This window comes from Cuculus canorus, chromosome 2 (assembly GCF_017976375.1).
Source record: "Cuculus canorus isolate bCucCan1 chromosome 2, bCucCan1.pri, whole genome shotgun sequence".
In the NCBI taxonomy this organism is placed as follows: domain Eukaryota; kingdom Metazoa; phylum Chordata; class Aves; order Cuculiformes; family Cuculidae; genus Cuculus; species Cuculus canorus.
In genome coordinates, this window is record NC_071402.1 from 125,066,658 (window position 1) to 125,083,769 (window position 17,112).

At 38.2% G+C, this 17,112-nt stretch overlaps 1 long non-coding RNA gene across 1 annotated transcript; it reads left to right on the plus strand.

Moving 5' to 3' along the window:
- The first annotated feature begins 797 nt into the window (after positions 1 to 797).
- LOC128851335 (uncharacterized) lies at positions 798 to 10,510 on the plus strand. Its single transcript, XR_008448688.1, has 3 exons — positions 798 to 835; positions 4,548 to 4,727; positions 9,786 to 10,510. It is a non-coding gene; the product is annotated as an uncharacterized LOC128851335 (long non-coding RNA).
- The last annotated feature ends 6,602 nt before the right edge of the window (positions 10,511 to 17,112 follow it).

The following is a 17,112-nucleotide window of genomic DNA, read 5'->3' on the forward strand; positions in this document are numbered from 1 at the left end:
TTCTCCCAGTAGGCCCAGTGTTTGTTGCTACCAAAAACTGTCCTCAAGATCACATTTACCTCTTTGCTACTAGTGTTTTTTCTATGTTCTCATGTATTCTCAACAAACAGGTTATGTGGAAAGACAGTATTATTATTATTATTATTAGAATTAGAATTACAATTACAATTACAATTACAATTACAATTACAATTAATATTATATTATAGAATATTAAGGAATTGTTTATTAGAATTGTTGACTTAGGTTTTTACTGTGTTCACCATTTTTTTCATGGTCAGTCCTAACAGCAATGAAACTAAGCTGGAGGACAGAAACTGCCCTTTTAAAGTAATTAAGGTTATTCGTTGTACTTGTTCTGGCTTGTGCTTCTTGTTTCTGAAAATAATCTTACATCTTCAGGTGCATCACAGGCTACTAAGCAAACCTTTGATTTGTATACACAATTAATAATCTCTTCTATTATCCATATATTCCATTTTCCCTGGAAAGCAATAAATGTCCTGCATTGTACTAATAGATCATTTTAGAAGGTACAAGTAGTGTAAATGCAACACAATCTACTTTAGTACCAGATCAATTTTTGTACTGGAAAATGAAACTACTACACTAATCAGAAAAGTTATAAATATTTCTAAGGAGGTGGGAAGACTTGTTTCTTCTTATCTCTGCCCTCCATTTCTTCTCCCTGCTCTTTGTTCTGTGTGACCTGATAAAGGGCTGTTTAAGAGTCACAAGACGCTGTTCTCATGTGGGTGGGACTTGGGAAGAACTTCTAGTTTACAATTTCTGGCTGGGGACTACTGGGAACTATCAATGTCGGAGAGACTAACAAGTAGGTTTGCTTTCATTTAACACTATTATAATGCTGCTTTATGGGAATATAACAGGAAGTTTGAAATAAAGATGTTCTTGGGCAGATAACAGATCTTTACAGTAAATACCTGGAAAAAAACTTCATTTCCTAATTTAAAAAATAGTTACCCCCAATTCTGAGCTTTTTAAGAAACTTGAGGTATTTCCATGCTTAGTTCATAAATGTTCATTGAGTCAAAAAAATTACTTCTGGTTTAGTCATAATTCAGTATTATTATTTCTGTTGCTAAATGCTTATGTAAGCAGTAAAACAAAGTTCATATGCCAGTTGTCACATGTACAGAGTAAATATTAGGACAAATAAATCAAGAATAATATTTTCTTGCACTTAAATCCACAATTTTGAGGAAAAAATATTTTAACACTCCATATCTTAACCACATAAGTATAAAAATATTTCTTTGATTATCCTAATTAAGAACATTTCTTACTGAAGTAATTGTTTTATTAAATAAGTGTCCTCACGGATGTATTTGTATCCTAAGTTTAGATGCCAATCTTATCCCTCTAGAATTTAAAGCTCTTTTACAGAAAGATGGTGCAGAGCCTTTTCTGATTTTATTATTGCCCCTTTGAGAAATGAAGGACTTCACCTAAATGGATAAGTTATGCATTATGGTCCTAGGATCAACAATCAATATGCTTGTGCTGGTACAAAGATTTGGATCAAGAAAGATGTAATTGGAACTAGTGAAACTTGCCCTTGCTCAGAGAATTAATGTTTGAGTGACCTAATCAGTCTGAATTTTCTGGCAGGCATCATGAGATACTACCTCCTGAAGTTCATCCCTGTGATATAAATACTCTTGAAAGCTTGCTCTTGAGTAGGGGAATAAAAACCCACTGGTTTTCTATCTTTGCCTACTTTCTCCACAAAATATTTTAAACTGTAAAATAAAAAAGTTTGATCAGCATTTCTAGTGAATCCATAGTCTGGTGAGAGTCACTAGCACTAATACACTAATTCATTTAGAAAAGCTTACTACAGGTATGATGGCAATAATCCCATCTTCTTCCAACTTGATTTTCACCTTTCCTACTCCACTGATTTCAGTAACAGGAAACTGTTTTCATTCAAATCAGTATTTTACAACTAATTGTATACTTCTTATGTATAACAGAATTGTACTCTGAGCATGTACAATCAGTGTTTGGTCAATATTTGGGTGGGTTTTTTAAGAAAAATATGGTGAACGTGAAGTATATTTTCAAGTATCTTTTTGATGCAATTCTCCCAAAATATGTCATAGAATCAGAATCATGTAGGTTAGAAGGGACCTCTGGAGCAGGTCAAAGGACAGCACATTGCTCAGGGCCTTGCCCAGCCATGTTTTGAATGTCTCCAAGGATGGAGATTCCACCATCACTTAGGGGACAACTTTCAGTGGTTGAAAACACTCATTGTATAGAAGTTTCTTTATATCAAATCAGGATTTCCAATGTTCCAATTTTGCCCTTGTCCTTTCACTGTGCATCTCTGAAAAGCGTTTGGTTCCACCTTTTCTACATCCTCAGCTTCACTGGTTGTAGATAGCGATAGGGTGCCCCTATGCCTTTCTCTTCTTAAGGCTGAAAAAAATCAGTTTTCTCTCTTTTGGGGTCTATATGTACAATTCCCAAAGAATGTATTGATACAATATGTGGAATATTTTGAAACTTCATGAAGTGGAATAATTTGATTTGAGCTAAAGTACAGTTAAGTTTCATCTAAGCAGTTGTGTTTTCTTTGAAAGTCAGACAGAATGGCCGTCTGATAGCATGTTTTCTTTAAAATGGTGTTTTCCAGACACTGTTTGTTCTTTGAAGATGATGATGATGCCTTGTGTGACTATGATCTGTGCTGAACAGATGTCCTTTCTTCTGTAATCACTTCCCTTTGTGGTATTTTCTATCTTAAATGCAAGGTCAAGCAGAGAGCTGGAGCCGGCTCCAAATTAGCCAGAGTTTTGACTGTTGCAAAGTTTCATAACATTACAGTTAGACCTTGGAAAGTAATAGAATATGCATAAGATATAAAATTTATACATAAATGTAAGTGAGAACTTACATCCCACTACACATCCCATGTAAGTGGGAAATACATTCTGTAACCAACCTTTGTCTTGTTGCACGTGATTGATGGAGATCACTCCCACGTGTTGCCCAGGCCTGATAAAGGATGCTTGCTTTCAAAATATCTAAAACAAGTCTTAGAGAGTTTTATTTGCCAGCATTTTCAGTATCAATATGTTTCATTTTGTTGGTGAAAGACATTTCACCAGGGTATTTATTTGGAACTAAGAAGCTGGCAGAACCCTTTTCTTACTGTCTCAATTTATGAAGTGCGTAAATAGAGAATCATACAATCATAAAATCACTAGGTTGGAAAGGACCCACTGGCTCATCTAGCCCAACCATTCCTAACAATCCCTAAACCATGCCCCTCAGCACCTCATCCACCCGTCCCTTAAACACCTCCAGGGAAGGTGACTCAACCACCTCCCTGGACAGCTTGTTCCAGTGCCCAGTGACCCTTTCCATGAAAAATTTTTTCCTGATGTCCAGCCTGAACCTCCCCTGGCTGAGCTTCAGGCCATTCCCCCTTGTCCTGTCCCCTGTCACTTGGGAGAAGAGGCCAGCTCCCTCCTCTCTACACCCTCCTTTCAGGTAGTTGTAGAGAGCAGTAAGGTCTCCCCTCAGCCTCCTCTTCTCCAGGCTAAACAACCCCAGCTCTCTCAGCCGTTCCTCATAAGACTTGTTCTCCAGCCCCCTCACCAGCTTCGTTGCTCTTCTCTGGACACGCTCCAGAGCCTCAACATCCTTCTTGTGGTGAGAGGCCCAGAACTGAACACAGTACTCAAGGTGCAGTCTCACCAGTGCCGAGTACAGAGTACAGTAACCTCCCTGGACCTGCTGGTCACGCTGTTTCTTATATAAGCCAAGATACCATTGGCCTTCTTGGCCACCTGGGCACACTGCTGGCTCATGTTTAGTGGGCTGTCAACCAACACCCCCAGGTCCTTCTCCTCCAGGCAGCTTTCTATCCAGACTTCTCCTAGTCTGTAGCACTGCATAGGGTTGTTGTGCCAAGAGTGCAGGACCCGGCATTTGGCCTTGTTAAACCTCATCCCATTGGTCTCAGCCCAGCGGTCCAGCCTGTTCTGATCCCTTTGCAGAGCCTCCCTACATAATGAAGACAAATGTACAACGGTAAATGATGGTTTTGGTTTTGATAGAAATATTTAATGAGGTAAAAATGTATACGAGTGCAATGTCTGTATTTTAAGGTTACTAGATCCCAAAGAAGTTTGAAAATCAGTCTGGAATGTAAAAATTCCCCTGTTTTGTAATTATACTGAGACTTTGTTTGCCAGGATGTGACTAGTCCCTCTTCAAGCATGAGGTGAACGAGGAATGAAAACTATAAGCAGCGTACCGGAATTACTAAAGGAAGTATGGGGTGATTACTGACTCCTAGGGAACAATGTCTTGCATGTTTGGAAAAAACAATTACTATTTTCGTAACTACGCTATCTTGGTAAACCTGTGAGCTCCTTTAGCAATTTATTAACTTGAAATTAGAAATGGGTCCCTGTCACATCTTGGATATATTTGGATATACCTTGGATATATTTGAATTCTTATTCAGATACAGAGCTTAAAAGTTTTTCTGTTTACTTTCTGTGTTACAGCCTGAACCAAAGCCACAACAAGTTCTGGATCCAGCCCTGAATTCTGCCCCTGAGACCCATCTTTGCTTTGTATGAGTGACAGAAAAATTATGTATTTCTAGGTTTTATTACCAGAGAAAGGTACTTTATGTTGTGGATATTCAACCTATTGGCATGACTTGATGATATTGATGAAGTGTGGTAAGGAAATGCTTTAGTTCTAATGATTTGATTTCACTTGGTTTGACTCTTATTTCAACACTCCCAGCTTTTAAAAGTATGGGCCATGTGAGATGTAAAATATATATATCGATGTCATTAATCGGAAGCTCTTTCTGGTCACGTTGTAAAGCACACTTAATCAACTTCTTTAAGATCATGTTACAGAAAGCTATTAACTATACTCTTAAAAAAGTTAAATAGTTATAAATAGCATTTTATATTATGGCTGACAACACTGAATTGCCCAGCATTTGAGGAAGTCTAATCACAGGGTATACAGACTTTGCCTTCCAGTAAGATGGCGTGGCAAAACTTTGGAACATATTAGAAATCACATACTATTGGTAACATTTCCTATTAAGGCGAAAGTTTCTCTCTGTATATTTTGAATTTCTTTTCCAACAGTTAATTGCAGCTGATGAAGAAAAGCTATTCAAAAGCTGCCAGGCTTTTTACATTTGTATGAGTGAGATTGATGAAATTTGTGAGTTTTCCCAGAAGAGTATAGGTGAGAGCAGACGTGTAAATTTTGTGTGTGTGTGCATATACATGTGTGACAGAGGGGAGAGCAAGAGCTTACTGCCAAGGTGTGAGACTTGGCAGCGCTGCACTGTACAATGGGCACAAGAAACCACATGTCTGTAAATGACTACATTTGAATTGCTGTTATTTCACTGTTGGGTTACTGTATTGTTAAAGTGAAAAGGAATGTTTCTAATAAGTGCAAATAATGAATTAAATGCTTGCATATACTGAGGCTTTACTCTCTGGTGTGTAATTAACATATGTGCACTGGAGATCCAGGTCTGGGGGAGTGTTTCATTTCTTATTTATGATGTTTGCAAGGGGTTTTTTTCCTTCTACCATACCTCTTACTGGCATACGCAGAACTGCATGTAAATGACCACTGAGTAGGTGTCACTTAAATCTTAGCAGATATAGAACAGGTAAATACCTTTTTTTGGTATGCTTTGCTAGATTTACCATTTCTCCCAGCCTTTTATCTTTGTTATCTGGAAGTAATAGGAGCTCCCAAATGACCAACATTTTGTTTTCAGAGGCAGGAAAACTGCATGTGGCAGTTGAGATTTCAAGTTCTTGTGTAACAGTGCTTAACCCTGAGGGACCAAAAGCAGAAAGGCTCTTTCCACAGCTACCTATAGTATTCTTCCTGTATCCCCTTCTGGGTCTCCTGCCAGAACCCTCTGCCTCCACTGACAGAGCACAGAAGTGTCTGTGTACTGTATATGCAAGAAGCTTGGCAGCTTTCCTGTTTTCTCTTAATGGTATATATTTTTCTTAAAGGATCTAAAGATCTGAGTCTGAGTCCTCATACCAATGCTGTCTCCTGCTCCCATATCCTGGCTATAGCAGTTCTTGCATCTCCACCACATTACTAATTTTTCTTGCTTATGGGCTCCCTGAGCTGCTGAAGCTGTTGCATCATGTGCTCCAACTCCACAACTCCCTGACAAGGCTGGTACCACCCAGCTGATGCAGGAGGTTGTGCTCACGCTTGACTCGGCATCGAGAAGAAGGGTTGTCGGGTCATGCCGCGCACTTGTGAGAGTTTGTGCCTGGCCCGGCACTTGAAACAGAGAACGACTCACACTGCTTTTCCCCATAGCCTCACATTCAAATTGGGGAATGGCCTAAACCTCTTCTATCTTCAGTCAAGGTTCTCACCTTCACCTACTGCTTGAACTCCGAAACTCCTACATTATGAGTTCTTAAATTCTATGCATAAATAATAAGCATATTTTTATGTACATTATGAACAAATCGATTGCTAGGAAGCATAGTGCTAAAATTAAAGTTTGTCTTTAATTCATCCCCCTGACTATTTGCAGTTCTATTGCATCTATTAACATGGTATGGAGTATGTTGGATTTGCTGTGCAAATTTGCATACATAAAGTAATGCAGCCTTTCAGCACCATTTAGAAATGCAAACAATATTTTTATCACAAATATCCTATAATTTTTCTAAAATCCTCATAGCTTTTCTTACTTCACAAATTAACTCCATTGTTTAGGGAATATTTTAAAAAGGCAGAATACTGCAGTGCTTGTATTTCTACAACTTTTTATAAAAAGAAACGTATTTAATAAATTACTTGCCCTTTTGCTAAGGAATACTTTATATTATAATGTAGCAAAGCTAGCAATATGGTCTGAAGGGTGGTTGTGTGGTGTTGTGTTTTGGAACAGAAATCTTTCAATCAAAATATAGTTTCCATTATTAACATGGGTAACAAATCTGACCTCTTTTAAAAACACAGTAATGTTACAGCCATGACATATGGCTTTAGTTTACTGCATGGCAGAGGATCTGTTGATCCTGTAATAAGTGTTTTGTACACAAACACCATGGTTAGAATCCATTTTGGCAATGTGTATTTCAATTATCTTTACTGGGAAATGTCAGTGGGCAGCATTTGGTCTGTATATCTGCATATTTTGAATATACCATGTTTGTGTAGAAGGGGACTTCTTAAGGTTTTATGAAATTGCCTGCTTAAATGCTACCACTGGGACATGTCTGAGCTAGTCAAAGGTATCTGCTACTCTTACTGCCTGTAAGTAGTGCAGCTTTTCTTTGAAATTGGGTGATAGAGGTGTATGAGCCTAAAAAATACCAAGTTACCGTAACAGTTTTTGAGAACTTTACCCATGATAAACCACACATTGAGATTGATTGAGTGAGTGATTGATTTTAGAATTCCCAGAATCCAGGCATTTTTTTTCACTGTTAGAAGAGGAGCCAAAAGCAAATTTAGCCTGTAATTTTTTCTCCCCTTCCCAGACCTTTTTTGACTTGTGGTTCTCATTCTGCTGCAATTAGTCAGCCACCAAGGGAGAGTTCATTGGCTGAATATTCTTCCTAGTTGTACTCTAAATTCAATATAGTTAGCTTAGTTTTTGTTGTATTAATCACAGGATTGCAGGGGCCAAATCAGCTCATTTGTCAATAGGAATTTGCACAAGCTTCCAAGTGGGATGATTTTTTTCCCCCACAAAACGGCACATCTTTCAAATTGCACCCATTGGATATCCAGCATCATCCTGATTTGCCACTTACATATGGCTTCTTACACTAGATATTTCAGTTAAAAATCATTTATATCACAACTATACTTGGCCCTCCTTATTATTAGGTAGCATTAAATATACTCAGTGATGGTATGAAAGTTATTTCCAATAGGGCTTATGAAGAACAGCTGAGCAAGTACGACCTCCTGACCTCGAAGTGTTTGTTTACTGGGAACTGTATTCCAGTTCTCTACATTTAATCTGTCTTGGACTGGGCTGACATTCCCCTACTAGATTTATTGTATCTCTAGAGGCTATTACAAACACAACATTGTCACTGCTTATCTAATAAAATGATAATAAGATTATATTACTCTAGTGATAATGATATATTTATGTTCATTTTTAATAGTAACAACCAATGCTTGATTTCATGTTCAGTGAAGATAATGTGTTACTGGAGGGGGAAATAAACCATTGAAAAAGTATTTTTCTTCCAAACAGATCAGTCATGGAAAATATTTTTTCTTCCATCCTATTTGTAAATCAAAGCTTCAGTTTGTGTACATGAGCAGGCATGCTATGTCAATTTTCCAGAAATAATCATAATGAGGAAGTCTGACTCAGAGAAATCTGGTTTTCCTAAATCAACAACTCTCAGTGGTGGAAGCTTCTCATGGTTTTTCTTGTGTATCTTTTCCTAGAAGTTGTCAGGCACAAAAAGGCAGGAGAAACAGACCAGGTTTGCATTTCAATTATATTTAGTTATGTTCAAGGTATCCACAGTAAGTTCATTAGTTGTTGTTGTTGTGGTTGTTGTTTTAGTAGTAGTTGTCGTTCTAGGTTTTAAATTATAGCCAAGTGTTGGTTTTGTACTGTGTGCTTTACGGGGAGACTCTTAAATGTATTTCTTGACTAGTTTTAACTGGTTACTTTAAGTGTAATCAACATATCTCTGTGTAATGTATGCTTTTAATTTATGTCCCACCTGAGACAACAAAAATCAAATTACTTTTTAACTTCAGTATGTTGTACATTAACAAAAGGTTTGCCTTTTCTTATTTTAGGAAAGTAAATTATTGGATCTGTAACCTTTTTTTTTTTGTTGTTAGAACTCTGTCGCTATAATGTTGACCTTTACAATACGATCCTATTGTTTTGGTGGCCAATACCCTAGTGGCTCTGCTCCAAGGAAATTCGTGTCATAGCATAAATGAAGCATGGATCATTTTTTATGAACAAACTGCATATTCCTTTTAACAAGTATTGTTATCTGATAATTTCTTCTGCAATTTTTCACTGCAGCTATTACTTTTCTTAAGTGCTGTTACTTAAAAGTAATCTATGAGAATAATCTGCATTATCAAAATAAATTAATATATAATAGATTTAAAATAAAATTAATAATAAAAAATGTATTCCATAGGTATGCATACTACATGGTGAAATTATATTGCTAGACTTAAAATAAATGTGTCGTTTGTGTTTAGAATTCTTGAATGTTACATTAAGTGTAGTCATCCTAAATTTTCAAAAGGGCAGAACAGAGATTTCTTTAAAGTAAAGATTCTCCAACTGGTTGCCTCATGTAACTATACATTCCAATTCATTTTATTACAAATTGTTTTCAAAATCTTTCAATAGGCAAGTCAATGTAGGTAATGCAGGCAATACAGACAATACAGGCCCACAATAATGGCAGTAGTTTTGTCCTTCTGTGGAATAGAGGAGATCTGTTGATCCACGTTGATTTGTGTTCTGCTCTTGTGTTTTCTCTGTCCTTTTGCCCATAAAGCTGATGTTTCCTATATAATTTATATAGTTAAATTTCCAGAGGAAGTTATTATTATTTATTATTAATTGCACACACAAAGCATATAAAATTAAATACAAATTTTACAACTAAGTATAGAAAACAAAAGCTGGTTCTTCTGTGTTGAATTATGTTACTTAAGTTACAGTGTCTCTTTGTTGGAAGTTAATTAATTGCTCTCTTGATCCACAGAAGGTTATGTTCCTGGGTACTAATTCTTCTAGCAAGCCAGTGGTGAGGAATATCCCCTGATACTGCTTACTTCTCTCTGGACCTTTTGTTGGTACCTCTAAAATCAGGAGAATATTCCTAAGAATGTCAATAGGAGCAAGACCATGTCCCACTGTGGCAAAGCCAAGACTTTGCTCAGGAGCATGCTACACCAAGAAATTGTTACTGAAGCAATGTGCTTTACAGTTTTGTGTAGGAAAATCCAAGGACTGAGTTAATGTCGGGATTCCTCTATTCTATACGGTAGTGCATTGCAGGTAGAAGTCAAAATAAAATGCCATGACTGATACCAGACATTTATCATATGTAGCAACATCTCTTCTGGAATTTGTTTCCTTCTTCAGCAGCTATTCACCTGCATCTGAACCAAAATCCTCCTCCTCCTTGCAATTCTATGTCATGTGAGAGAAGCCTGTAAAAACAAGGTATTGTACACAAACATTGTCAGATAATAAATCCATTAAAATAATCTGATACATATTTTTCAGTTAAAACACAAAAATGAAATCAACACCAAATTGCTATGTGATGTTATACAGCTCCTTACACTTCGAATTTTTTTGTGCTAATTCTCCAAATGGATTAGCTTCATATTGCTCATTACAAGCCATATGCAGTCACCCACATAAAACATCCTACTTTTTTTGTAAAAGCCAGTACTGGTAGAATGCGCTCATCACCAGAATTGCAACACACTCCATTTAGCAAAATGCTGTGATTAAAAGGACTTGTTCTCCCCTGCATTTTCCAATTAAATTCATCTAGATAAAGTATATACGTGTATTGCATTTTATTTGGGTGGGATTTTGAAGATAACTTGGAGATCACTGGATTCTTCTGGGAAATAAGTTCTTGAATCTTTTCAGCAAGAAATGCCTTCAGCACAGTCCAGTCTAAACATCTTAATGGGATTTATCATGGCTAAAAAAAGGGCAAAAACTCTAGCGCTTAAGTGAAATGGGTAACTTGCTGTAATCTGCCCTTTCTGACATTCACTTGATGTCCCAGTGAGACGTTACCTCTTCTGAACTACAGTACAAATCCTTCTGACAAAGAGAACTGTAACTGTGTGTACCAAAACAAAGTTTCTATGTTCCCCCACTGAATTACATACTGCTGCAGAACATATCACATGATTCAGCAAGAAATAAAGTAGTTCAGATTACACAGATTTGGTGGGTTTGTTTTTTCTGTAGGCAAAAATAACAACTTGCGTTGCTGCTTATACATTCCAGTTAGTTATCTCGTGAAGTGCACGCAGCTGGGAAATGAATGCTGCCCTGAGAATCCCAACTTGAACATCTACAAGCATGAAGGATGTCATATTCTGTTGGACTCAAGGTCCTTCTAGCCCAGCAGTCTGTCTCCAGCAGCAACCAGTCAGAGAGGAAGTATGCAGGGATATTTCTCTGGAATGCTCTCCCAGCTCCAACTATTTTCAGCTCAGGGATTCCTGAGCAGAGTCACTGCACTTCTATTGCGTTTTACAAACATTATGAAAGCTCTCCACTGCAGCGAAGTAAATGCAACAAATTTGAGATGAAAGGTTAGAAGAAGGAATAAAGCACTGTAGGCTTGGCTGCCAATTCATTATGAGTCAAGACTCAAATGCACTTGAATCTGTTGTAGCTTCCTTTGGTAAAACTAAGTCATGTTAACATTGAATTTAAATGTCACTCTGCAATGAGGGTCTCAGTTTATAGGTGTTGTATGCCTGTAATTCTTGCTAAAATCAGTGAAAATTATGCTTGGTGATCAACTTGGACTATAAGCCCCCGTGTACTGAAAAGCGCATTTCACTAAAGTGGTGGAAAATATTTTTTAAAATCCCTGAAAAAATGTAATTATGCTGCATCAATAGGGTTAAAATCAGGGACAGGCTTTAAGGTGAATCTAAATACCCTTAGCATAATATGACATAGTATATATATTTCCCTTTGCTTTCAGAGGTTCTTTATTAAGGGCAAAAAAAAATCATGAAAGCTAAGAAAATTAAAATTGACAAAAATGCTAGAAATTATCTGCATTTGGAGGGGGACCTTTAATTCTTTGTTTTTCTTTTACATGAGATCTTTAAAGCAAACTAGGATGGGCACATTTTTAGCACTAAGAATAAAAAGAGTAGCCTTCTTTACATTATTTTCTGTTTGTTTACATGTTTGTTTATGCTTCTTTACATATCTTGGAACTTAGTTGGCACAATGTATCAATAGGTAGAAAACCACCTACATTGATGCACCTTAGTATATCAACAGCAGCTATTTTCTGTATTGTAAATGTTCTACCAAGTCCTCACATTTTAACATCCATGTGACAATGTCACAAATATTAAGGAGCACACCTAAGGTCTGCGCATATTTCTTACAGTATAAAAAAATAAACTTCGGTCACTTAAACACTAAGGTTTAGGTTTACAACATCACAAAGCATTCATTGGGTAACAATGCAAGTAAATACACGCAAGTTTCTGATGATCTAAACAAGTCAGGATACAGGGTCACAGACCATGCAGCATAAAAGTACTGTATCTTTTTCTCCATGTCTCAGATCCTGCAGAAATGTGCCAGCAGCAGTCTACAAAGCACGGTGATACGGTAACTATAATAGCAAGGCACTTAATGAACATGGTAATAGTGGTAATGGGCATCATATGGTTATATGATAATAAGAGGCAGGAAAGTTGCATTTTCTTCCCCTTTTCCACCAGGAACCTCATTAGTCTTCCCAAGACCAAGAATTTGGATTTATGTTAGCAATACCCAGTAGTTTAGGAGCCGGTAAGAATTTTCTGTCCTACTCATTCATTTCAGCCTAGTCCATTCAGTCCCTGGAGATCAGTGTGTGCCAGTTCAAGTGTTGGGGCAGACTCTAAAACAGATGAGTGAAAGGATATGGGTTAAGTACAGTTATATTGGCATACTTAAGAAGGACATAAATTGTAATGTAAGGGTGGGGATAAGCAGTCAGGGCAAGAGCAGTGGTTGTTTGTTTTTAAATCCTGCTCATTTCACAAGTCCAGTATAGAAAGCTGCCAAAAAAGCAATTAAACTGACTGGACTGACTGGGGAGGCCTCCAGGCATCATCATCAGCAGCATTATCATAATTATCACAACAAACAATAATAATGATTTTTACATTGTTCGTTTTGATGTGTTGTATAAACTGAAGTCTTTCCCTACACTAAAGCAACAAGTAGGCTAGCAAGTTTTCTTAAGGAAAGAGTTCCTTCTTGCTATAATCAGTGAGCTATTTTGAGGTCAAATTTCAAGCCTGAATCATAAGGTTGGCATTAGTGCTTTTAAGATACAATACACCATTGACAGAACAAAACTTTAAAGCCAGTTAAATGTTGGCAATCTTCCTACCATTGGCAAAGGCACACTTGTTAACAGTTCCCCTTTGTGGCATGTTTGCAGTGTAATCACTGATTTCTGGAAAGATTTTTTGGCACTTCAAGAGGTTTTAAAATATCTAATAAGTTTGTTTTTATAGAAAATTTTAGACTTTATTCTTATTACTTTCCAACATTTTGTTTAAATAAATAGGGGTTATACGCACTCAATGAGGTATGTATCCCCACTTTTAATACAAGGGAAATATAATAACTTGTAGAACCAAGCTACACAAATCATAGTTTATTTGCATTTTAACTAGTTAACAATTTCAGAAATCATCACATACAAATCTTTATGAGACTGTCTTTCTAGGTGTGAGTAAAGAGATACTGCTGCTTTGTTGGAAAACAAAACAAAACAAAACACATTTTTGTCCTGGGTTTTAATATAAGCAAAAGCTTTCGTGGCTATTTACTTAAACCAAACATATTTTGAAGTTAACAGCTTTTTTTTCTTCATTTTTTGTGGAAAGAATGTGATTAGGTTGGCAAAGAAATAAGAAACACACAAAACAAAGTTAACTAGGAAGGGTTAATTTATAGAGAAATAAACTTTTAGGAAAGGCAAAATTATTTTAACAGTATGAGTTAGCCTTACTATTAGCCTACTAAAAGTTCAAACATCACTAGAGGGCATTTTTGATAAAATAAAAAAACCACAACAATGCTATTAATTTCAGGTTTTCCCTCCTGCAAATACTCTGCAGTGTGGTGTCCCTGCACCATCTGGTCCTACAAATGCTTCCTCCTCATGCTGGCTACCTTAGAAGTACTAAACTACTGATATCAGTTGTATCAGTGTTCATTACATGAGCAGAGATACCATTTAATCTAATCTCAGGTATTTAATATGTCTGCAAAAGCACACGTTGTGCAAAAGCAATGTAAAAGCTATAGTGAGATAACAATGGGCATGTCTGTAACAACAGAGTTTATTCACAGGTGTGTTGGCAAAGGAATACAAGACTAACTAAGTCTACTACAATTTTATCGATAGGACTCTCCTGTTTCCAGTTTCTCATGCTTTGTTTCCAAATGGTTGTAGTGTATTTTTATAATGCTGTTACAAGTTAAATTCTCCTCATACACTTTTAAAAGAAAGAATGCTTTATTTATAGCTACACAAATGAAACACTCCTAGACATGATAGATAAAGGTCTAGAGAAAGATGCAGCTATGCAGGTAAAGCTGCATCTTGTAATGACAGTTAAACATCTGAATTCAAGGACCACACTGAGTGTAGCATTAGACTCCTCCCTTGATCCATTTATCTATTCTTGACTTCTAAAAGAAATAAAAAAAAATTACTTTTCTAATTCAGTTCAGACTTCGTAGGAGTCTACAGCCAGTTGGAAAAGGTTCAATGAGTCTGAAAATGTAAGGCAATGATGGATCAGGCTGGAAGGCAAAAATACCCATGTTTGCAAAGTTCTGTGTGATTACGTGTAAAATTCAGGTTTTAATAACTCCGAAAGACGTTATTTGGACTACACTTCAGTACAGCCTTCTGCCAGCATGGCTGCACTGACAAGGAATCACACCTCTTCTCATCCAAACAAAATTTGTGTTCAAGATGTCACCACTGAGGAGAAAGTAAACATAGCTTTGTAGTTTTATTCACCTGTAACACTTCAAATGGCACAGTGGAAGAGACAAGTGAGCTTATGAAAATATTGGTGTATATGAGTCTCTGGGGCTTCAAATGTTTTGCTAAGTCCTAGCAAATTAAAGGGTTTCTGATTTTGTATGTCTCTCTCCGTCACCTTGCCTGCAGAGATCTTTTCTCTTTTCTTAGCGCTCAGCTGAAAGGCAATGAGAGAAAGAAGCAGCTGAGTGACAGTATGAGATCAGCCTGTCCACTCACTCATGCCAGAGCACAGCTACTATGTAACCACAGCCACTTCCACTGCCCACAAAATTCCTTTTTGTTGAACTGAGTTAATTCAACTGCATATCATCATCCATTGCTTTATAGGGGCAAACATATGAAAATGTAGTGTGGCACTGATTGAAGAGCCAGGCTCATATATGGAGTCTATTCTTTCTGTGTTAATATACAACTGAGTGAATAGCTGACTTTTGAGAAACCAGATATCTACTCCTTATGATTGCATTCTCCCAGAAGTCTGTAAACGACCCTACACAACAGCTACCAAAAAGCTCTGACCTAGCAAGAGTAATCCAATAACTGAGAGAGCATCCAGCATTCCTCCCCAACAAATCAAGGCAAGTTTTGCTGTCAGGAAATTCATTATTTTATTCATGCAAGAGAAATGTGGCGCTTGCAGGGCTGGAGCCAAAGCCTTGCTCTGAGGAGACAGCATTCTCCTGCCTCCAGCCTGCGCTGCTCCCTCACACTCCTAACGGTCCAGAAGCTCTCCCTTGGGCTGCTTCCAAGGTCTGAGAGCCCTGTCAGCTGTGGGTGAGCAGCACAGCTCTCAGTGGCTTGTTCAAACAAGAATCTAAAACACGTCGATAAACCCTTTGCCAGGCCTTCGGGAATTGTGCTCCAGGCAAGACGAAGCCAGTGATACAAGAAAGAATTACTATTACAAAACATGGAATATTTTTTATTTAAGCGAAAGTAGAGTTAAGTTTCATCTAAGTAATGGTATGTTTTTGAAAGTCAGACAGAATGTCCCTCTGATAGCATGGTTTCTTCCAAACAGTGTTTTTTCAAAACATTGTTCATTCTTTGAAGATGATACCATCTCGTGTGAAGTATGATGGGTGAACAGATGTGTCTTCTTCTGTTATCACCTCTGTTTGCAGTCTTTCTCCATCTCCAATGCAAGGTCAGAGAGCTGGAGCCAGCTCCAAATTCACAATGGATTTGACTGTTGTGAAGCTCATAATAACACTGAAATTAGTCCTTGGAAAGTAATAGAATATGCATTTTGGGGAAAATGTATACACGTGCATGTAAGTGGGAAATATATTCTGTAACCAGGCTTTGCCTTGTTGCACGTGATTGATGGAGATCACTCCCACGTGTTGCCCAGGCCTGATAAAGGATGCTCGCTTTCAAAAACTCTAAAACAAGTCTTAAAGAGTTTTATTTGCCAGCATTTTCGGTATTGGTATGTTTCACTTTGTTGGTGAAAGACATTTCACCAGGGTATTTACTTGGAACTAAGAAGCTGGCAGAACCCTTTTCTTACTGTCTCAGTTTATGAAGTGCATGAAGACGAATGTACAATGGCAAATGATGGTTTTGATAGAAATATTAAATGAGGTAAAAATGTATACGAGTGCAATGTCTGTATTTTAACATTACTAGATCCCAAAGAAGTTTAAAATTCAATCTGGAATGTAAAAGTCTCCCTGTTTTGTAATTATACTGAGACTTTATTTGCCAGTCCCTCTTCAAGCTTTGTAAAACGCCAAAACGAGTCTTGGAGAGTTTCTGTCCCGGCATTTTCGGTGTCACAGTCCTGAGCATTAGCGCTCGGCAAAACCGGCACAACGCGGCCCCTTCCTGAGCCCCAGGACCCCCCTGAGCTCGGCAGAGCCGGCGCAGGAAGGGGAAAAGGCAGCGGGCAGGCAGGAGGGCTGCGAGGGAAACACCTCCCGGGGCAGCAGCAGGCAGCGGGACGCACTTCCCCGCCGCGGCCCCAATAAGGCGCCCAGAGCCGGCCCGGCCTCCGCCCCGCCCGCATCTCCGGCCGTGGAGAGGGAGGGCTGGCATCGCGAGCTCCCATTGGCCAAGCGGCGCCAAGGCTCGCTTACGATTGGCTGTCGCGGTGGGCGGGGTGGTGGGCGGTCTCCCATTGGCCGGACGGCACCCAGACTGGCCTGCGATTGGCTGGCGCTGCTGCCGCGGAGGGGGCATGCTCCGCGTGCTCCCATTGGCCGGGCGGCGCCCAGGCTCGGCTGCGATTGGCCATCGCTTT